The sequence below is a fragment of the Rhinoderma darwinii genome, chromosome 5, assembly GCF_050947455.1.
Source record: "Rhinoderma darwinii isolate aRhiDar2 chromosome 5, aRhiDar2.hap1, whole genome shotgun sequence".
NCBI lineage: Eukaryota > Metazoa > Chordata > Amphibia > Anura > Rhinodermatidae > Rhinoderma > Rhinoderma darwinii.
The window spans coordinates 64,282,460-64,305,584 of record NC_134691.1 but is presented as its reverse complement, the minus strand read 5'-3'; the positions used below and the strand labels follow the sequence as shown (position 1 = coordinate 64,305,584).

The window sequence follows — 23,125 nt, the reverse complement described above, 5'->3', positions numbered from 1 at the left end:
GTGGTCAAAATGCTAACTATACCCCTAGATAAATACCTTAAGTGGTCTAGTTTTAGAAATGGGGTCGTTTATGGGGAGTTTCTATCATTCTGGCAGCTCAAAGCTTCTCCAAATGTACAGTGGGGCCTAAAACATTTTCAAGCAAAATATGAGTCCTGAAAGCCTCCGGGTGCTCCCTTCCTTTGGGGCCCTGCCGTGTGTCCAAACAACGCATTAGGGCCACTATGTGCGTATTTTTGAAAACAGGAGAAAGAGGGTGATAGATTTTGGGGTGTGTTTCTTCATTTTCATGTTCGCTTTACAAAGAAATCGGTCTTCAAACAAATACTTTTATGAAAAAAGTGAAATATTTTTTTTTTCCACCTGATATGCATTAAATTTACCAAAAAACTGTGGGGTCAAAATACTTACTATACCCCTAAATAAATACCTTATGGGGTCTAGTTTTCTAAATGGGGTCGTTTATGGGGAGTTTCTATCGTTCTGGCAGCTCAAAGCCTCTCCAAATGTACAGTGGGGCCTAAAACATTTTCAAGCAAAATATGAGTCCTGAAAGCCTCCGGGTGCTCCCTCCCTTTCGGGCCCTGTCGTGTGTCCAAGCAATGCATTAGGGTCACAATGGGGGCATTTTTGAAAACAGGAGAAACAGGGTGATATATTTTGGGGTGTGTTTCTTCATTCTCATGGTCGCTTTACATAGAAATCGGTCTTCAAATTGATACTTTTATGAAAAAAGTGTTTTTTGTTTTTTTTTCACCTGCTATGCATTAAATTTAGCAAAAAACTGTGGGGTCAAAGTACGCACTACACCCCTAGATAAATACCTTAAGGGGTCTAGTTTTCTAAATGGGGTCATTTATGGGGAGATTCTATCGCTCTGGTAGCTCAAAACCTCTCCAAATGTACAGTGGGGCCTAAAACATTTTCAAGCAAAATATGAGTCCTGAAAGCCTCCGGGTGCTCCCTTCCTTTCGGGCCCTGTCGTGTGTCCAAGCAATGCATTAGGGTCACAATGGGGGCATTTTTGAAAACAGGAGAAACAGGGTGATAGATTTTGGGGTGTGTTTCTTCATTCTCATGGTCGCTTTACAAAGAAATCGGTCTTCAAAGTGATACTTTTATGAAAAAAGTGAAATTATATTTTTTTACGCCTGCTTTGCATGAATTCTTACAAAAAAACTGTGGGGTCAAAATACTTACAACACCCCTTAATAAATACCTTAAGGGGTGTAGTTTTCAAAATGGTGTCACTTGTGGGGGTTTCCACCATTCTGACACCTATGAGCCTCTGAAAACCTGGCTTGGTGCAGGAAAACAAAATTTACTTCAAAATGTCTAAAATGATTACTAAATTTGTAAGTCTTCCAAATTGCTCAAAAAAAAAATTTTTTTTCCAAAAGTGCTGCCAAAATAGAGTAAAGAGATGGAAATATATATTTAATTAAAAAAATTGTGCAGTATGTGTGTACATATGTCACATATTGCAGTTAAAAATAGGGAAAAATGATAATTTTTCCAAATTTCTTCAATTTCTCTATTTTTTAATTAATTTCCGCAAATCGTATCAGTCTACTTTTACCACTAAAATAAAGTACAACATGTGACGAAAAAACAATGTCAGAATTACTTGGATATTCAAAACTTTCACACAGTTATTCTCTGATAAAGTCAGACATACCAGATTTGACAAATCTGGCTTGGTCATTAAGGTACAAACATGCCCGGTCATTAAGGAGTTAAACAAAATTTGCAAAACCTATTGTTTTTTTTAGGGTATGTGCACACGTAGTGACCAAAAACGTCTGAAAATCCAGAGCTGTTTTCAAGGGAAAACAGACCCTGCTTTTCAGACGTTTTTTTACCAACTCGCATTTTTGGCGCCGTTTTCGCGGCGTTTTTTACGTCCGTTTTTGGAGCTGTTTTCATTGGAGTCTATGAGAAAACAGCTCCAAAAACGTCCAAAGAAGTGTCCTGCACTTCTTTTGACGAGGCTGTATTTTTACGCGTCGTCGTTTGACAGCTGTCAAACGACGACGCGTAAATAACAGGTCGTCTGCACAGTACGTCGGCAAACCCATTCAAATGAATGGGCAGATGTTTGCCGACGTATTTGAGACGTATTTCCAGACGTAAAACGAGGCAAAATACGCCTCGTATACGTCTGAAATTAGGCCGTGTGAACATACCCTTAGGCTTCGTTTCAGGTTTGAAGTGGCTTTGAGGTGCCTAAATATTTGAAATCACCAAATTTAAAAAAAAACTGCACCCCTCAACGTATTTAAAACCGCATCTAGGAAGTTTTTAATCCCATTAGGCATTTCAAAAAAATTAAAGCAAAGAGGGTTGAAATGTACAAATTTCATTTTTTTTTGCAAATATTTAATTTAAATCCTTTTTTTTTTCTGTAACACAGCAAGTGTTAACAGAGAAACACAAATTAAAATATATTACTCTGATTCTGAAATTTTTAGAAATATCCCATATGTGGCCCAAGTGTGCTACTTGATTCAAACAGAGGCTTCAGCAATAAATTAGCACCTTGTGGATTTTGAGACCTTTTTAATTAGGATGTTTACCAGGCACCAATTAAGATTTTTGGGGTTATTACGATGTTTTGGCACCTCAAGGCCCATACAAAGGATACTATTTTGGAAACTACAAACCTCAAAAAAAAATTCTAAGAAAGTAGTGAGATTTTGACCCAACTGGTGTTTCATAGAACTTATTCGAATTGGTCCATTAAAATAAATATTATTTTTTTTTTCAATGATAGATTTAGCACAAAATTTGTCATCTTCACAAGAAATTCCGTAGATAAAGCACCCCAAAAATTCTAAGGTGATTTCTTCTGAGCACAGCAATACCTCATATGTGATCATAAACTACTGTTTGGGCACACGGCAAAGCTCAGAATGGAAGGAGCGCCATTGGGCTTTTGGAGAGCCATTTGGCATACTGAGCGAAGATTTTGCTGGAGCGGTTTTCAGACGACTTGTTTTGTTTGCAAATCCCCTAAGGTATTAGTGCAGTAAAAACCCGCCCGAAATTACCCTATTTTGGAAACTACTCCCCTCAATTCATGTAGTGGGTATAATGAGCATTTTGACCCCATGGTGTATGATGGAATCTATAAGAATTTGTATATATTATCGGGGAAGAAAATTGACATTTTCACAGGGAACACAGAATAAAAAGCATGCCATAATATGCAATGCAATTTATCCCAAATACAGCAATACCCCATATGTTGTCGTAAACTGCTGTTTGGACACATGGCAGATGGGGAGGAACGCCATTTGGCTTTAGAAAACCATTCTAGCAAAATCTGCATTTCGAACGCCATGTGCCATTTGCAAAGCCCTTGAGGTACCAGTACTGTGGAAATCCTCAGAAAGTGACTCCATTTAGGAAATTACATTCCTTAAGGAATCTACGGATGTATTGAGCATTTTGACCTCACAGGTGTTTTTTTTAGCAAATTAATTAGAATTGTAACTAGAGATGAGCATAAAGATTCTACATGAATCAAATTAATAACAAATTTCCAAAAGGTTTGGATTTTAGCAAATCTGAAACTGTTGGAATTCATGTCGGGCAAATTGCTCAAAATGGCGGCTGCTATTTTACACATCAGGAGAAGACAAGAAGAAGGATTATATGACCTTGGGCGGTGGCCTAACGAGCTTCCCTATAATGCCTTGCAGACAGCTCTCCCTGAAGCACAGCCAATCATGAGGTGTATAGGGTGTGAGTCATCATAGCCACTATAACAGGTCTGTCATCTTTGTACTCCTATTAAATCCTGCCTGTCCGAATCACGATATACTGCAATACAATAGTATTGTGTTATATCTTGTAAGTGATCCAACGATCGCTGGTTCAAGTCTCCTAGTGATTAACTATTTTTACTATCTGAGTTTTTTTTATCATATATAAAAAATACTCCTTTTCTCATTTTCCCCAAAAAGCAATGTAAAACAAAAAATATAACATAACTGTAATTGCCGCATCCGTAAAAGCCTGAACTATCACAATATAACTTTAATTAACCCGCAGATGAAACGGCGTAAAAAAAATGAAACCGCCAGAATCACTGTGTTTTGGTCCACTCATCTACCACAAAAAATTGAATAAGAAGTGATCAAAAAGTCTCATGTACCCCAAAATGGTATCAGTTGAAACTGCAGCTCACCCAGTAAAGAATAAACCCTCATACGACGGAAAAATAAAGATACGGCTCTCCGAATATGGCGACACAAAACAAATAATTTTTTATCAATTATTTTTTTCCTTGTAAAAGTAGTAAAAAAAAAAAAAACTATATCAATTTGGTATTGCCGTAATCAAACTGACCACAAAAATAAAGTTAGCATGTCGTTTTTACCTCACGGTAATTTAAAAGCATAACCCCCCCCCCCCCAAGAATAATGGAATAATGGAGGAATCACTGTTTTTTTTTTTTGTCATTCCACCCATCAAATAATTTTTTTTCCAGTTTCCTAGTACATTTTATAGGATATTAAATGAGAAAAAAATGGATCATAAATGGAGCTGCTACAGTAAAGATCAAAATGAGCATGGAGACTAGGCAATGTGAACTAAAGTAATGAATTTAATGATAACCATGATTAAGGCTACGCGTTTCGACGTTGGATTAGCGTCTTCCTTAGGCCGTACATACGACAAACAGATCTGGTGTTCCCGCAAAGCACAGTACAGTTACGTCGCGGTGATGGTGCGGGCTCAGAAGCAGAGCCGGCACCATCACCGCGGGGTGACAGCTGTAACTGCCAGGACCGGAGCTATTCTCCGATCTGGCAGATTAACCCCTCAGATGCTGCACTCAATATTGCGCAGCATCTGATGTCCGAGTCTGCCTTGTACGGGAGCCGATGAGGACCTGCCTACGGCGTGTCCTCATAGGCTTGCTGTCAGTGAATAACTGACAGCGCTAATACACTGCACTACGTATGTATTGCAGTGTATTAGAGTAGCGATCGGGGCATCAGGCCCTCAAATAAAAAAAAGCTAAACTGACTTTTTTCCCATAGTAAGTCTTTTTTATTATAGGAAAAAACGTAAAAATTAAAAAACTATACATAATTGGTATCGCCGCGTCCGTAACGCCCCAAACTACAAAACTATTCTATAATTTATCCCGCACGGTGAACGCCGTAAAAAAAACAAATGAAAAACAACGCCAGAATCTTTGTTTTTAGGTCACATCTCCTTCCAAAAAATGCTATAAAAAGTGATCAAAAAGTCACATTTACTCCAAAATAATACCAATAAAAACGGCAATCTGTCCCGCAAAAATTAATCCCTGACACCGCTTTGTGTACGCAAAAATAAAAAAATTATGGGTCTTAGAATATGGCGACACAGAAAACAAATGATTTTAGCAAAAAAGTGATTTTATTGTGCAAAAGCTGCAATACATAAAAAAACTATATAAATTTGGTATCGCCATAATCGTATCGACCCGCAGAATAAAGCTAACATGTAATTTAGGGCGCACTGTGGATGCCGAAAAAAACCCCAATAAAAAACTATTCCAGAATTGCTTGTGTTTGGTAATTTCCTTTACCAAAAACTGAAATACAAAGTGATCAAAAAGTTGTATGTATTCTAAAATGGTACCAATAAAATCTACAGCCCGTCTCGCAAAAAACAAGCCCGCACACAGCCCAATCAACTGAAAAATAAAAAAGTTATGGCACTAGTAATGCGGTGATGAAAAACATCTCAATGCGCAGGCCGGAGGGGAACATTCCTTCAGTTTCAGGGCCCTAGTATTTAGGAACTAGGAAAGGGAAGGGACATCGCACATCCGCTGGAAGCGAGGGCGCCCGTATTATACCAGAGCAAAACTTTCCCAGCAATATTTCCCAAACTACGAAGTAGAAAAGGTCCCCAAAAGGTGCATAGCGTTACAAAAGGGGGATAAGAAAGAAAACCGTTTATCAGTGTGACACCGGCCTGCGCATAACAGATCGCTTCACATTGTAACACACATCTATGGATAATTGTATTATTTACCCCATTTTTATACCCTTTTATTATGCCCTGATGTACTCCGCACAGATTACATATGCCCCCACATTATAAACGGAAATACCAGCAAAACCCCAAACAGAACTATTATCAAGCAAAATCCATGCTCAAAATGGCGGTCTTTCCCTTCTTAGCCCTACAGTGTGCCCAAACAGCAATTTATGGCCACAAGTAAGGCATTACCATACCCGGGAGAACCCGCTTAACAATTTATGGGGTAAGATTCTCTAGGGGCACAACATATTGTGCAGTGAATGGGCAGATCAGTGGAAAAATTGCAATTTTCACTTTGCACCATCCACTGCGTATTCATTTCTGAAAATCACCTGTGGAGTCTAAATTCTCACTACACCCCTTGATAAATGCCTTTAGGGGTGTAGTTTCTAAAACGGGGTCACTTTTGTTTGGTACATCAGTGGTTTAGCAAATGCAACATGGCGTCCTCAAACCATTCCAGCAAAATCTACGCTCCAAAAGATAAATACCGCTCCTTTCTTCTGAATGCTCCCATATATGTAAACAGCTGATTATAACTACATATGGGGTGTTACCGTACTCGGGAGAAATTTCTTTACTAATGTTGCCGTGCTTTTTCTTCTCTATTCCTTGTAAAAATGAAAAATGTTGATCTAAAACTGCATGTTGTTGGAAAAAAAAAATATTTTTCATTTTCATGGCTTAATTCTAATTAATTCAGCAAAAAACCTTTGGGATCAAAATTTTCACTATACCCCTAGATGATTCCTCAGGGGGTGCAGTTTCTCAAATGGAGTCACTTTTGGGGTGTTTCCACTGTACTAGTACTACAGGGGCTCAGCAAATGTAACATGGCGCCCAGAAACCATTCCAAAATCCAAATGGTGCTCCTTTCATTCTGAGCCCTACCGTGTGTCCAAACATATGTTTATAATCAAATGTGGGGTATTGTTTTACTCAGGAGAAATTGCTTTACAAATGTTGTGGTGCTTTTTCTCCTTCAGTCCTTGTGGAAATGAAAAAAAAATACCTAAACCTACATTTTCTTTGAAAAAATTTAGATTTTCATTTTTACGGCCTAATTCCAATAAGTTCTGTAAAACACCTGTGGGGTCAAACTGCTCACTGTACCTCTAGATAATTTCCACATGGGGTGTAGTTTCCAAAATGGGGTCACTTGTTGGGGGTTTCCACTGTTTTGTCCCCTCAGGGGCTTTGCAAATGCGACATGGCCACCGCAAACCATTCCTGCTAAATTTGAGTTCCAAAAGCCAAATGGCGCTCTTTCTCTTCTCAGCCTCGCCGTGTGTCCAAACAGCCGTTTATTACCACATGTGTGGTACTGTTTTACAAGGGAGAAATTTCTTTACAAATTATATGGTGCTTTTTCTCCTTTAGTCCTTGTGGAAATGAAAAAAAATTAGCTAAACCTACATTTTATTTGAAAAAATGTAGATTTTCATTTTCACAGCCTACTTCCAAAAATTTCTGCAATAAACCTGTGGGGTCAACATGCTTACTATACCCCTAGATAATTTCCTCAAGGGGTATAGTTTCCAAAATGGGGTCACTTGTTGGGGGTTTCCACTGTTTTGTCCCCTCGTGGGCTTTGCAAATGCGACATGGTCTCCGCAAACCATTCCTGCTAAATTTGAGTTCCAAAAGCCAAATAGCGCTCTTTCCTGTAAAGGATTTGCCAGACACCGCTTCTGTGTCGACGCCCGTGGGCAATCAGTCTGCACCTGCTCCTATGTCTGTGAGACTGACTCCATCTTCCACCACTCAGGATGGCAGGCTTAGGAGTGGGAGAGCCTATCACAGCCTGGCCAGACGGAGCTAACTCCCGCCCACTGTCTATTTATACCTGCCTTTCCTGTTCCTCCTTTGCCTGTGATTCTTCTATGCTTGTTTCCTGGCTTGCCGCTGCTACTTGTACTACTCATCCTCTGCTTGTTATTGACCTTGTCTTTCTGACCACTCTCCTGCTCAGCGTTTTGTACTTCGTTCTCTCCTGGTTTGACTCGGCTCGTTCACTACTCTTGTTGCTCACGGTATCTCCGTGGGCAGCTGCACCGTTTCCCTAGCTTCTGTGTACCCTTGTCTGTTTGTCTGTCTTGCACTTACTGAGCGTAGGGACCGTCGCCCAGTTGTACCCCGTCGCTTAGGACGGGTCGTTGCAAGTAGGCAGGGACTGAGTGGCGGGTAGATTAGGGCTCACCTGTCTGTCTCCCTACCCTGTCATTACATTTCCCTTCTAAGCCCTGCCGTGTGTCCAAACAACCGTTTATTACCACATGTGGGGTATTGTTTTACTCGGGAGAAATTGCTCTACAAATGTTGTGGTGCTTTTTCTACTTTAGTTCTTTTGGAAATGAAAAAAAATTAGCTAAACCTACATTATATTTGAAAAAATTTAGATTTTAATTTTCATGGACTAGTTCCAAAAATTTTTTGCAAAAAAACTGGCAGGTCAAAATGCTTACTACACCCCTAAATAAATTCCTCGAGGGGTGTAGTTTCCCAAATCGGGTCACTTTTGGGGGGTTTCCACTGTTTTAGTTACACAAGACCTGTTCAAAGATGACATGGTGCCTAAAATATATTCTAATAAAAAGGAGTCCCAAAATCCACTAGGTGCTACTTTTGCTTCTGAGGCCGGTGCTTCAGACCAGTAGCACGCTAGGGCCACATGTGGGATATTTCCTAAAACTGCAGAACCTGGGCAATAAATTTTGAGTTGCATTTCTCTGGTAAAATCTTCTGTGGTACAAATAAAAATGGATTCAAAATTAATTTCTGGAAAAAAATAATGAACTTTGTAAATTTCACCTCTACTTTGCCTTAATTCCTGCGCAAAGTCTAAAGGGTTAATAAACTTTCTAAATGCTGTTTTGAATACTTTGAGGGGTGCAGTTTTTAAAATGGTGTGACTTATTGGGGGTTTCTAATATCTAAGGACCTCAAAGCCACTTCACAACTGAACTGGCCCCTGTAAAAGTAGCATTTTGAAATTTTCTTGAAAATGTGAGAAATTGCTGCTAAAGTTCTAAGCCTTGTAACGTCCTAGAAAAAATAAAATGATGTTCAAAAAATGATGCCAATCTAAAGTAGACATATGGGTGATGTTAGTTAGCAACAATTTTGTGTGGTATAACGGCCTGTCTTACAAACAGATACATTAAAATTGAGAAAAATGCAAATTTTTGCAATTTTTCGCTAAATTTTGGTGTTTTTGACAATTAAATACTGAATGTATCGGGCAAGTTTTGCCAGTAACATAAAGTCCAATGTGTCATGAGAAAACAATCTCCGAATCGCTTGGATAGGTAAAAGCATTCCGGAGTTATTACCACATAAAGTGAAACATGTCAGATTTGAAAAATGAGGCCATGTCAGGAAGGTCAAAAGTGGCCAAAGAGGGAAGGGGTTAAAGAAATATATAAGTAGGGAAAAAAAAGGAATATTTGAAGAAATAGAAATTTAAAAACACTACATCAAAAAAACTTTACAGTAACAAAAAAAGTATACAGTATGCTGGAAAGAAACTCTAGATCATCAATGAGACAGTTTTAGTAAGGGAAAAAAAGTCCATATAAAAAAAATTACTTACATCAAAAGAAAGGGAAAGGGACCCCGAAAAGCACCAAGACAGCTAACGCGCCGCTGATTGCACAGGTACACAGGCGGCACAGGAACGCGTCCCTGGAGACAAGGCAAAACAGAAGCGGCTACGGAAGCCGAAGAGGGCCAAAAAGGGAAGTGATGGACAAAAACACGCTGCAAGAATGGTAAGTAATAGGGGGATTAGTAAAACAGATTACGATGTACTTTAGACTTTTGCAAGATCTTTGTATTGGATCATAAACTAAAATATATGGCCGTTAGGTAAAGAAATGGGGGGGGATTTTCGGAACTTTCAAAATGTTTCTGACAAGTGAAGAATGTATACCAGATAACACCAATTGCATCGATAAGAGAATACACATATTAATCAAGTGATGATTCAGAAATATCGAATTGAAAGCTGCTCTTCCACACATAATCGTCAATTCGACACAATTACTATTACCCCTATTGAACATATTCCCCCTGATGTTCCAAATAGATTCCATAAATTAAAACAACAAGAGAATTATTGGATCTTTAAACTTTCAACCTTAGACCCAGGAGGTTTAAATGATATTTATGAATCATCCATCACTTGATTAATATGTGTATTCTCTTATCGATGCAATTGGTGTTATCTGGTATACATTCTTCACTTGTCAGAAACATTTTGAAAGTTCCGAAATTTATTCCCTCCCCCCCTATTTCTATACTTAACGGCCATAAGTTTTAGTTTATGATACAATTTGCTGCATTGTACATCATAGACAAAGATCTTTCAAAAGTCTAAAGTACATCTTAATCTGTTTTACTAATCCCACTGTTACTTACCATTCTTGCAGCGTGTTTTTGTCCATCGCTTCCCTTTTTGGCCCTCTTCGGCTTCCGTAGCTGCTTCTGGTTGCCTTGACTCCAGGGACGCGTTCCTGTGCCGCCTGTGTACCTGTGCAATCAGAGGCGCGTTAGCTGTCTTGGTGCTTTTCGGGGTCCCTTTCCCTTTCTTTTGATGTAAGTAATTTTTTATATAGACTTTTTTTTTTCCCTTACTAAAACTGTCTCATTGATGGTCTAGAGTTTCTTTCCAGCATATACTTTTTTTGTTACTATAAAGCTTTTTTGATGTACTGTTTTTTCATTTCTATTTCTTCAAATATTCTTTTGTTTTTTTCTACTTATATATTTCTTTAATTTATACACACTTTTTGTTGATGTTTTGTCCTCTTATTGTAATGGTTTGCAATGTTTTTACAAACTATTCATTGTGGTTTTATTCTGTCAATGACGTCACGGCTGCACTTTGACCTTTTTGCCTTGGCGGCTTTTTTTTTTTATTAAATATTTTTAAGTATTTAAGGAGCAGATCTGTTTGTATGTATGGCCTGAGGAAGACGCTAGTCTAGCTTCGAACCGCGTAGCCTTAATCATTGTTATCATTAAATTCATTACTTTAGTTCACGTTGCCTAGTCTCCGTGCTTATTTTGATCTTTACAGTAGCAGCGCCGTTTATGATCCATTTTTTTTCTCATTTATTATCCTATTTCATTGCGGTGACCTCTTGATTAACCGGTCTGGATCTTGGCAGCAGCACACCTTGGACCTACCATTTATTTACATCAGAGTTGGGCCGGTTTTTGAGCACAACCACTATAGGTGAGCATACCACTGTTTCTACCTATATGTTCTATCACCTTGGATTTACCTGCACTATGTGGCACCGTGCATTTTCCTTTTGTTTCTCTGGTACATTATATGGCACAATAATGGTGCCATGAAAGACTACAACTCTTTCTGCAAATCAAGCTCTCAAATGTCTATATCAATCGAAAAATAAAAAAAGTTATGGATTTTGGAAGGTGGGGAAGAAAAAATGTAAATTGAAAAAATTATTGTGGCGAGAAGGGGTTAATTCAGTACCATTGCCATGGGTGTATAAAATCAAGCACCTAGTCATGCAGTCTGCCTTTATAAACTTTTATGAAAGAAAGGGTCATTTTAAAGATCTCACTAAATTCCAGCATAGTACTGTAATAGGATGTCACCATTGCAATAAGTTTGTAAAACGTTTTCCTGCCTAGATATTCCACCATCAACTGTGAGTTGTATTATTGCAAAGTGTTTAGGAATCACAGCACTCAGCCACGTAGAGGGCGACCATGTAAAATTACAGAGGAAGGTCACCGAGTACTGAGACGCATAGTGCATAAAACTCGCCAACGCTCTGCTGACTAATGGCATGAGTTTCCATGGCATAGCAGCGGCACGCAAGCCTTTCATCATAAAGGACGTCGCCACTGGACTCTGTAGCAGTGGAAACATGTGCTGTGGAGTGACTAAACACCCTTCTCCATCTGTTTGTTGGATGATTCGGGGTTTGGCGAATGCCAGGAGAACATTACCTTCCTGACTGCATTGTGTCAACTGTAAAGTTTGATGAAGGAGGGATAATGCTATGGGGTTGTTTTTTTAGCGGTTGGCCCAGGCCCCTTAGTTCCAGTGAAGGGAAATCATAATGCTTCAGCATACCAAGACATTTTGGACAATTGTATGCTTCTAACCTTGTGGGAACAGTTTGGGTTGGGCCATTTTTTGTTCCAGCATTACTGTGCCCCAGCACACAAAGCAAGGTCCAAAAGGGCATGGTTGGGTGAGTTTGGTGTAGAAGAACTTGAATGTCCTGCACAGAGTACTGACATCAACACCATCAAACACATTTGGGATGAACCAGGAGGTTGCGAGCCAGGCCCTCTCGTCCAACGTCAGTGTCTGACCTCGCAAATGCTCTTATGGATGAATGGGCAAAAATTCCCTCTGACACTCTCCAAAATCTTTTACAAAGCCTTCACAGAACAGTAAAAGCTGTTTTCGCTGCAAAGGGGAAAACTAACTCCATATTAATGCCTATGGATTTAGAATGGAATGTCATAAAAGTTCCTATAGCTGTAATGTGAAGGTGTCCCAATACTTTTGTCCATATAGTGTTTATGTATGTATGTGTGCGTGTGCGTGTGTGTGTGTATGTATATATATATATATATATAATATACTTATTAATTTATTTTTGGGACGCCTGTTAAAAAGCGTGTATAAACACCGGCAGGCATCTAACTCCATGAAGAGATAATTTTTGGACTTTTTATTTTTATTTTAAAATGCATAAAAAAATCAGACAGTGCAGTGTATAAACAGACTGTTACCAACAGCTACCGTCTTTTTACCCATAGCCATATATGTTGCTGTCACTTTGACATTACTTATTCTGTCTTGGCATTAAAAAGCTTGAGAGGGATTAGATACAGTCCTACGACTTTTTAGGGCAATCGAGCCACTTTTAATTTGCAATGAATTTATACGGACTGAATTGAATCTGATGGCCGTTTTAATAAAACCTGACCCGAAATAATTTACGTGTAATTCGCTCATCTGTAATTGGAACGTAAAAATTGAAAAATTTTTAACCAATAATATGTTGTAATAATAATAATAATACCCCATATATGGACAGCGATGTCAGGGAATTCCACAGAGTCCTGGAGCAGAGCCTATACTAGCGCTCTGCCTGGGACTCCGCTCTGTGGAAGAGCCTGTCAACACTGTCCATATATGAACAGCGATGTCAGGGAATTCCACAGAGACCCGGAGGAGAGCCTGTACTAGTGCTCTGCACGGGACTCCGGCTCTGGTGAAGCCCTAGACATAGCTGTTCATATGTGGACAGCGATGTCAGGGAATTCCAGAGTCCCGGAGCAGAGTCTGTACTAGCAGCTCTGTGTCCCGCGGGCCGCAGATGACAGCCCCAGGGGCCGCGTGCTTGAGATCCCTGGTTTAGGGGTTATCTAGTATTTTAGTTTATAATGTGGGGTCTTATGTAATCTGTGCGGAGTATATCAGCGTATAATAAGGTGGTATAATGTGGTGAATAATCCATGGGTTGGTGTGGTACGTTTTAAAGCACTACTTTATGTACAGGCCAGGTTTTTTCAGGGCAGGTGTCCCACTTATAAATGGTGTCCTTATTTATCCCCCTTTTGGAACAAACTCTGCGCCTTTTTTGGGTCCTTACCTTCTTTGTTGCCTTGATACAATACAGACGGTCTCGCTTCCAGCAGAGATGATGACGTTTTAGGGTATGTGCTTGGGCCCTCCCCAGGGCTGCCAACCATCCTTAAATTTACATACAGTCCACAAAAAATGTTGGTTTTTTTCTGCCGTCCGTAGCGTTTGTCAGAAAAAAGCACCGTCTGCGGTTTTTCCACATTCTCCATTTAGTAGTGCGTCTATGACATGAAGTCAGGTGACTCATGTCTGGTGACTGGACTGGTCCACTCCCGGGCCGCGATCTACCCCAGTCAAAACGCTGTCGCATGACCTCCTGGCTCCTCCTAACAATAGGTCACATCAGGCAGAGCGGAGAGAGGTAGCAGTAGGCTACCGCTCTCCACTCTGGGGGCAGTGTGACACTAAGTATAAGGGGGAGGGGGGGTGGCACTAATTACAAAGGGGTGGGGGCGGTGTGGCACTAAGTACAAGGGGGCGGTGTGGCACTAAGTACAAGGGAGGTGTGTGGCCCTATGTACAAGGGGGGCAGTGTGGCACTAAGTACAAGGGTGTGTGTTGCCCTAAGTACAAGGGGGGCAGTGTGGCACTTAGTACAAGGGGGCAGTGTTGCACTTAGTACAAGGGGGGCAGTGTGACACTAAGTACAATAGGGGGCAGTGTGGCACTAAGTACAATAGGGGGCAGTGTGGCACTTAGTACAAGAAAGGCAGTGTGGCACTAAGTACAAGGGGGGTGTCAAATTCTGCAGGGATGAGTCGTGGCTGGAATAAGTCGTCACAGTAATGTGGGCCGGATGGAGAAAAAAAAGGGGAAGTGAACGACTAATCAGAGAAAACTTCACCTAAGTTAGGCCGGAAGAAAACGAGCGTGTTCGGTCCGTGACATACGGACCGTATTTCGGCAGTATTTCCCAGACCGAACACACTGCAGAGAGCCGGGCTCCTAGCATCATAGTTATCTATGATGCTAGGAGTCCCTGCCTTGCTGTGGAAAACTGTCCCATACTAAAAACATGATTACAGTACGGGACCGTTTTCCCGCAGCGAGGCAGGGACTCCTATAGTCATAGATGACTATGACGCTAGGAGCCCGGCTCCCTGCAGTGTGTTCAGACCGGGAAATACTGCTGACATACGGTCCGTATATCACGGACCGAACACGCTCGTGTGAATCCGGCCTTAGTGTGGGAAAGCTACAAGCGGAGCTGTGATTGGTTGAGTCACTCCTAGCACACTGCACAGGCAATGGTTTTGCAATGTGTTCGTAAAAATGTTGGTCTGTCTGTGATTTTCAACTCCGTTGTCCAGAAATTACTGAAGTGGAGGTTCACAACCCAGGCCCTCCCTTTCTTGGTTCCCAAATATTTTTCCATCGACATAGCCATATAAGATATTTTTTTGTGAGACATGTTGTATTTTTTACTGTAATAAAAAAACCAATACCGCAATAGTTTTTAGGTTTTGTTTTTATGGCGTTCATCGCGTGGTATAAAGGACATATCAACTTTATTCTGCGGGTCAGTACAATTACAGTGATACTAAAGTTATATATATTATAAAAAATCATGTTTTAGTGTCGCAATATGCTTATCTTGTTTGTTTTCCTTTCAAAAAGCTGTAGCTTTTATTGGTACAATTTTGGTGTACATGCTACTTTTTGATCACTTATTATTCCATTTTTTTTGAGAGGTAAGGAGACAAAAACAAATCTGGCATTGTTTTTTATTTATTTTTGTATGGCTCTCACCATGCTGTATAAATATGTTAAATTCATTTTGCAGGTCGATCCAATTATGGCAATTACAAATTTATATATATATATATATATATATATATATATATACATATATATATTTATTTTTTATCTGTTTACACAACAAAAACATTTTCTAAATTATGTTTTTGTGTCGCCATTCTGAGAGCTATAACTTTTTTATTTTTTCATCGATGGAGCTGTTTGAGTTTTTGATCACTTTTTCTTTTTTTAGAGGTGAGGTGACAAAAAAACAAGCAATTCTATTTTTATTTGACTTGGGACTTTTATAAAACATTTATTTTTTCTTTAAAAATCGTCCGTAATTGCAGACCGTAATTACAGTCCGCAATTAAGGACCCATTCACTGTGATTGTCCACGGACACCTTCCCGTTTATTTACGGCAAGGTGTCCGGGCTGTAGAAAGCCGCTGCAAAAGATAGGACATGTGGGTAGAAAATGCGGGTGGCTGTCTGTGGCTGGTGGCGGCCAGCTGGGCCCGCGATCACGGGCAGTGATTATGGGCACGACCGTGTGCATGAGGCCTAACTTGGAGATTTGAAGGCCTTTACTGCAGTCTATTGTACAGGCGAACACTAATACTTTTGTAGTGTAGTGTATTGCAACTGTCATTTTTAAACTGACAGGCAGCCTAATAAGCCCTTGCCTCTGGCAAACCAGGAGGCAGACTTTAGGCTTCATGGTTGCCATAGCAACCATCAGCAACCTTGCGGGGGGTTGATGGATTACCCTATGTCAACCATTTAGATCCTGCGGTAGCGATTCCCCGTGGCATCTAAGGGGTTAAACAACCAGGAACAGAGCTAGTGCCGATCCCGGACATTGTAGTAGGAGCCTCGCTGTATATAACAAAAGACATTCACTGGAATCAAATGCGGACTCAATTTCGGGTAAGCTCCTTCCCAGCCATGACACACTAATACATCCTGGGGCGGGAAAGGGTTAATAACAGTGAATGTATTAATTAGTATTTTCACCATCATGCAATTGGCCCCTTACATTTAATTATTCCTGGTGCTTTACATGAGATTAAATTACAAATAACCATATACTTAAATAAAGACATATAAACATACGTTTTGGATTAAACAAGCCGCAGTGCTTTAGGCCCTGTTTACATGGAATTTTTTTGGCGCTGATTTTGACATGGAAACCGCATCGGAATAAATCTCAAAAAATGGCCCAAATCTCCTCCTATTGATTTCAATGGGAGTCAGAGTTTTTTTTTCCTAAGCCTTTTTTGTCCGCTCGCGGTAAAAAAAAATACTGACATGACCTATCTTGAGGCGTTTTCCACCTTAAAAACCCCTTTGGAATCAATGGGAGACGAAAAAAACGCAGCAAACGGCCGCATCAGTTTTTGACACGTTTTTTTACTCTTTGTTTTGTTCATAATCACTCGCGGTTTTTTCCTTTGTCTGTTAAAGAAAGAGGTAAAAAATGCCTAAAAACGCATGCGGTACAAAACCACTTAAAAAAACAACTCCGTGTCAACTGGGTTATTTAAACACCTATCCAATAATAAAAAATAGCTCAGGAATTACAGGACACGATCAAAGAACTCCCTAATGGTAAATCACCGGGTCCTGATGGCTTCTCTTATCTCTATTACAAAGTCTTTCAGGATTCACTAACTCCACACATGATAGACCTCTTTAATTCCTTCCTGTCGGGGGAGCAGATACCCCCCTCAATGCTTCATTCTTTTATCACGGTTATTCCTAAACCGGGGAAGGACCACTCTGATTGTTCTAACTATAGACCGATATCGCTGCTGAATGCTCCCTTCTGCCCGGGTTGATCCAAAAAGATCAAGTGGGATTTGTCATACATAGACAGGCGGGGGATAACACTAGAAGAGCTATAGATCTGATAGATGTTATCAATAAATCAGAAACATCGGGCCTACTCTTGAGTCTGGACGCTGAGAAAGCATTTGATCGATTAGACTGGTCCTTCCTCTTCGCCACCCTAGCGACGATTGGCATCTCTGGCCCTTTTCTTCACGCGATATGTGCACTATACTCCTCCCCGAACGCAACGGTAAAATTGCAAGACATAAACAAACTCATATCTAGATGGTCTGTCCTGCCCTTGTCTTTTTTCGGCAGAGTATCGGCGGTTAAAATGACTATCCTACAAAAGTTTCTATACCTTTTGGAAACCCTTCCGGTTCCTATACCACGAAAAGACCTGTGCAAATTTCAAACGACTCTTTTGAAATACATTTGGGCGGGTAGACGACATAGAATCCCAAGCTCAGTCATGCTCTCGTCTGTTATGGCGGGTGGCTTAGCTATCCCAGACGTTTACCGGTACTACCTGGCGGTACATTTGGGAAGGCTCCCATGCTGGACCTCACTAAGGGCATATAATAAATGGACTGAGATTGAGAAATGATGGATCGCACCTACACACCCGAATGCTTTGTTGTGGTCTGGAACGGCGGACACCCTGACGACCCCCCTCCTACACTCAATGACGTTCACTAGGAAATTTGGAGGATATCTAAAGCGAAGTACGCACTGTCTTCCTCAAAATCCCTAATGACACCCTTCCTATATAATCCTTCCTTACCTGTGAGCCTTACTACAAAAATGTCCCAGCCATGGTCGAGAGCCGGTTTATTTTACTTTGCTGACATAGTAGACCCCAGTCAACGAACGATTTTACCGTTCTCGACGTTGCAAGCTAAATATAATTTACCAAAAAACTCCTACTTCAGTTATATGCAAATCACACATTTTGCTAACTCTATGCGAGCGGAACCGTGTTTTTCTAAACCCACAGCCTTTGAAATGCTCTGTAAAATAACTGTCCCAACTAGGGGGTTAATATCAGGGATATATGCTATTCTTGCTGATTCGCCTCTTCAGGAGACGGCCAGACATGGCTATATGGCCAGGTGGGAGGCGTACCTGGGCAGGGAGCTCCCCATGTTGCTGTGGCAAATCATCTGGTCCCAGGCAGCGAAATCATCTCTATGTGCGGCTTATAAAGAAAACCAATATAAAATTTTGATGCATTGGTATCATACTCCGGAATTCCTCCATCGCATTTTCCCTTTGGTATCGGATAGGTGTTGGAGATGTCACAGCGACGTGGGGTCACTTCCTCATATCTTTTGGGACTGTCAACTAATAAGGCCCTTCTGGAGGGAAGTTGGAGACCTTATTCAGGGGGTTTTGGGGGTTAGACCCCCAAGGCAAGCTTTGACCTATCTTCTAAATGTGCCACCGAAGGGATGGGGGAAGGTCCAGTCCCGGTTGCTTCTTCATATACTTACAGCTGCGAAGTGTCTTATTGCGGCCAATTGGAAACGCAATACTCCTCCTACGTTGAATACCCTTCATAATAGAATTAGGGAAGTCAAGAGAATGGAATCACTGACGGCCTCATTGAATAATTGCATAGATCGCTTTACAAGTGTGTGGAGGCTCTGGGACATGTATGACTCCTCTAGACCACCATGATAGGGACCATTGCTCTCAAAGTACACTTAAGCCTAATGGATAGAATATAACAGCTCCTGGGATCCATCTTTACCTTACCTTCTTTCTACCCTTGTGTATCTGTCTATTGTCATGTTATTATTGTTGGAATCTTTTCTTATCTTGTGTAGGCGGTGGATGCTGACGTGAAATAGCATAAAGCTAAGCTTCGTATTTCTTACTGTATATTCCGAGCGGACAGTAGCCTCATCAATGTTTTCATAATGTATAGATAGAACTTGGAAAGTCCGCCCATTGAGTCCTTGTACTACATTGTGGTAATATTGTGTTGACCTATGTATGGACGATCAATGTAATGTACAAATTTTTCTTTTGTTCATCCACTTTGTGCCCTCACTTCTGTATTTGCTACTGTTTTTTCTTTCAATGTTGATGCAAATGAAAATAAAAATATATAATTATAAAAAAATAAATAAAATAGCTCAGGTAATAATCTTGAGCCATTAGCCACAACAATCTCAAATATTTATGTAAACAATATCCACCCAGTGTAAGAGCTGGATGACTTGGCTTATAAACCAGTGTAAGCTAAAACTCTAAAAAATGCCCCCCCCCCCCCCAACAACACCACGGCCTTTAAAGAAAAAACCCGGCAAAACCTAGATAAAATGAATCTAAACTTACGTATGATAAATGAATCAGTCATTCCTGGAAAAAAAAAAAACATCCAAATCTCTGTGTGTCAGGGAGTAACCGCCAATTAGAGGCGTAAACTTGGCAATGGATTTATATATACTTTTCCTAATCTTATTAAAAAATCTTTGATCTCTACCAAACCATGAATACCTAGGAACTTCTGAAGAAAAACTGAGCAAAATAAAACAGCAATTGAATCCTTAGTTTTTATTTTACCTACATTGTTTCCTCTTGCATGAACAAAAATGAAATAAGGAAGGGCCAACCAAACTTAATCAGGCTACATTTAATCTAGGTTACTCTGAGATTTACGAATAGAGCAAAATCTAGACCATCTCCGCTATGAAAAGAATAATTCAGAAAAGTCTTACAGGCAACTGATCTTCGAATGTTATCAACAATTATTCCCTAATTTCTCCCCATATGAGGCTGTGACACTCTGCTCCAATCTCATCTACTTCATGCACTAAATCTCGTAACATCCGCCACTGGACATGGCACCGACCACCGCATCTGAGTGGTTTTAGAGGGAGGGGGCTCCCTCTCTCACCCCATCGGCATCCCGCAATGCAATCGTGGGGCGTGTGCATGGTTTCTATGGCAGCCTGGGGGCCTAACAAAGGCCCCCAGGTCTGCCTTTAGTAAATGCCTGTTAGCTTTACTAAAGGTATATATTCTGAAAGGCATAATACACTGCAATACAGAAGCATTGCAGTGTATTAAAAAAGCGATCAAAAGATCACACATTAAAGTGCCCTAGTGAGACTAAAAACAAGTTAAAAAAGTTTAATAAAGATTGTAATAAATAAATAAAAGTTCCAAGTAAAAGTTTTTCTTAAAAAAAACAACACTTTTTCCGCCTTATAAAATACATTATGAAAAAAAGTGAAAAGTTAGTTATATTTGGTATCTCTGAGTCCGTAACAACCCGATCTATAAAATGATTGCATTATTTAACCTGCATGTTGAACGCCGCAAAAAATAAAATAAAAAACAATGCCAGAATTGCTGTTTTCGGTTCATCCTGCCTTCAAACTTTAATACAAATTTGATAACGTGATCAAAAAGTCGCATATACTCCAAAATGGTACCAAAAAAAACTACTAAATCGTCCTGCAAAAAAAAAAATCCCTCATACAGCTGTCAGCAGAAAAAGTTATGGCTCTTAAAATATGGCAACACAAAAACAAATAATTTAGAAAAAATAAGTGTTTTTACTGTGTAAAAGTAGTTAAACATAAAAAAACTATTTAAATTTGGTATCGCCGCTAAATTAAGTTATTATGTTATTTATACCACACAGTAAACAACGTAAATTTAAGACACAAAAAAGTGTCAAAATGTAATTTTCTTTCCTATTAGCCCACCAAAAAAGTTAATAAAAGTTAATAAATAAATTATAAGTACCCCAAAATGGTGATATTAAAAAATACAACTTGTTCCGCAAAAAAAAAGGTCCTTATACAATTATGTCGACGGAAATGGAAAACTAAAAAAGTCATAGCTCCTTGAATGCGACCATGGAAAAACTAAAAAAATTGCTTGGTCATTAACCCCTTCAGGACACAGCCTGTTTTGGCCTTCAGGACGCAGCCAATTTTTTCAAATCTGACATGTTTCACTTTATGTGGTAATAACTTCGGAATGCTTTTACCTATCCAAGCGATTCTGAGATTGTTTTCTCGTGACACATTGGACTTTATGTTACTGGCAAAATTTGCTCGATACATTAAGTATTTAATTGTGAAAAACACCAAAATTTAGCGAAAAATTGCAAAAATTAGCATTTTTCTAAATTTATATGTATCTGTGTAAAGGATCTGCCAGGCACTGCTTCAGGGTTAACTCCCAGAATTAATCAGTCAACACCTGAGTGTACATCCCTGAGACAGACACCAGCTTCCTCCACTCAGGCTGGCAGGCTTAGGAGTGGGAGAGCCTATCGCAACCTGGCCAGACTCAGCTAGCTCCCGCCCTCGGTCTATTTAAGCCTGCTCTTCCTGTCCATCTGTGCTTGTGAATTCTTTCCTTGAGGTTTCCTGGCCCAGCTACAGCTCCTGCTACTTTTTGATCCTGCTCCATACAGACCCCGGCTTACCGACTACTCTTCTGCTTTTCGCTTTGTACCTCGCACTCTCCTGGCTTGACTCGGCTCGTTCACTACTCTGTTGCTCACGGTGTTTCCGCGAGCAACTGCCCATTTCCCTTGCTTGTGTTCCCTTGTTTGTTTGTCATGTTTGTCATGCACTTACTGAGCGCAGGGACCGCCGCCCAGTTGTACCCCGTCGTCTAGGGCGGGTCGTTGCAAGTAGGCAGGGACAGAGTGGCGGGTAGATTAGGGCTCACTTGTCCGTTTCCCTACCCCCCCCCACCATTACAAATTCACAAGCCCTATACCTAGTCTACCCTGGTCCCTGACACCATTATGGAACCCCGTGAAACCCTGGCTCAGCAAATGCAGGGTCTCTCCCTACAGGTCCAGGCCCTGGCTCAGAGGGTCAACCAGCCTGATGCTACCTTGGTAGTTCCCCTCACCGCACCCCTTGAACCCCACCTCAAGTTGCCCGACCGGTTCTCAGGTGACCGGAGGGCTTTTCTCTCCTTTCGGGAGAGTTGTAAGCTTTACTTTCGCTTAAAGCCTCACTCCTCAGGTTCTGAGAGCCAGCGGGTGGGTATAATTATGTCCCGGCTCCAGGAAGGGCCCCAAGAGTGGGCCTTCTCCTTGGCTCCTGGCGCCCCTGAACTTTCCTCCGTTGATTGTTTCTTTTCTGCCCTCGGACTTATTTATGACGAGACTGACAGAACTGCCTTTGCCGAGAGTCAGCTGGTGACCTTACGTCAGGGTAAGAGACCTGTTGAGGAGTATTGCTCTGACTTTCGGAAGTGGTGCGTAGCTTCTCGGTGGAATGACCCTGCCTTAAGGTGCCAGTTTAGGTTGGGTCTGTCGAACGCCCTGAAAGACCTGCTAGTTAGTTATCCCTCTTCTGACTCCTTAGACCAGGTTATGGCTTTAGTGGTACGACTTGACCGACGTCTCAGGGAACGACAACGTGAACGTTTATGTGTTTTTTCCTCCGACTCCCCCATGATGCCTCCCGAAGTCCCGTTGCTTCGTTTCTCCCCTAAAGACTCAGAAATACCTATGCAACTCGGGGCCTCCGTGTCCCCTCAACAACGTAGAGAATTCCGCAGGAAGAATGGTCTCTGCTTCTACTGTGGGGATGTCAAGCATCAAGTAAACAACTGTCCCAAGCGTAAGAATGCTGCCAGAGAGCTCCCGCGTCTAAGTGATCATCGGGGAGGTCACTTGGGCGCACAGGTATTTCCCGTAAATATGAAACGTACTAAGATATTGCTTCCCTTTCAGGTCTCGTTTGGTGGTAGGTCTGCTACCGGCAGTGCCTTCGTGGATTCAGGGTCCTCTACTAATATCATGTCTGTGGAATTTGCTATGTCTCTCGCTATGCCTCTGATTGATTTGCCTAAACCTGTTCCGGTAGTGGGTATCGA

At 40.8% G+C, this 23,125-nt stretch overlaps 1 long non-coding RNA gene across 1 annotated transcript in view; it reads left to right on the top strand.

The window, feature by feature from the left end:
• LOC142652522 (uncharacterized) overlaps nt 1–23,125 on the top strand; it is a 165,270-nt gene that overhangs the window by 27,788 nt on the left and 114,357 nt on the right. Inside the window, exon 3 of the long non-coding RNA XR_012847866.1 lies at nt 11,220–11,287. This is a non-coding gene — a long non-coding RNA (uncharacterized LOC142652522). The remainder of the gene's footprint in view (nt 1–11,219; nt 11,288–23,125) is intronic.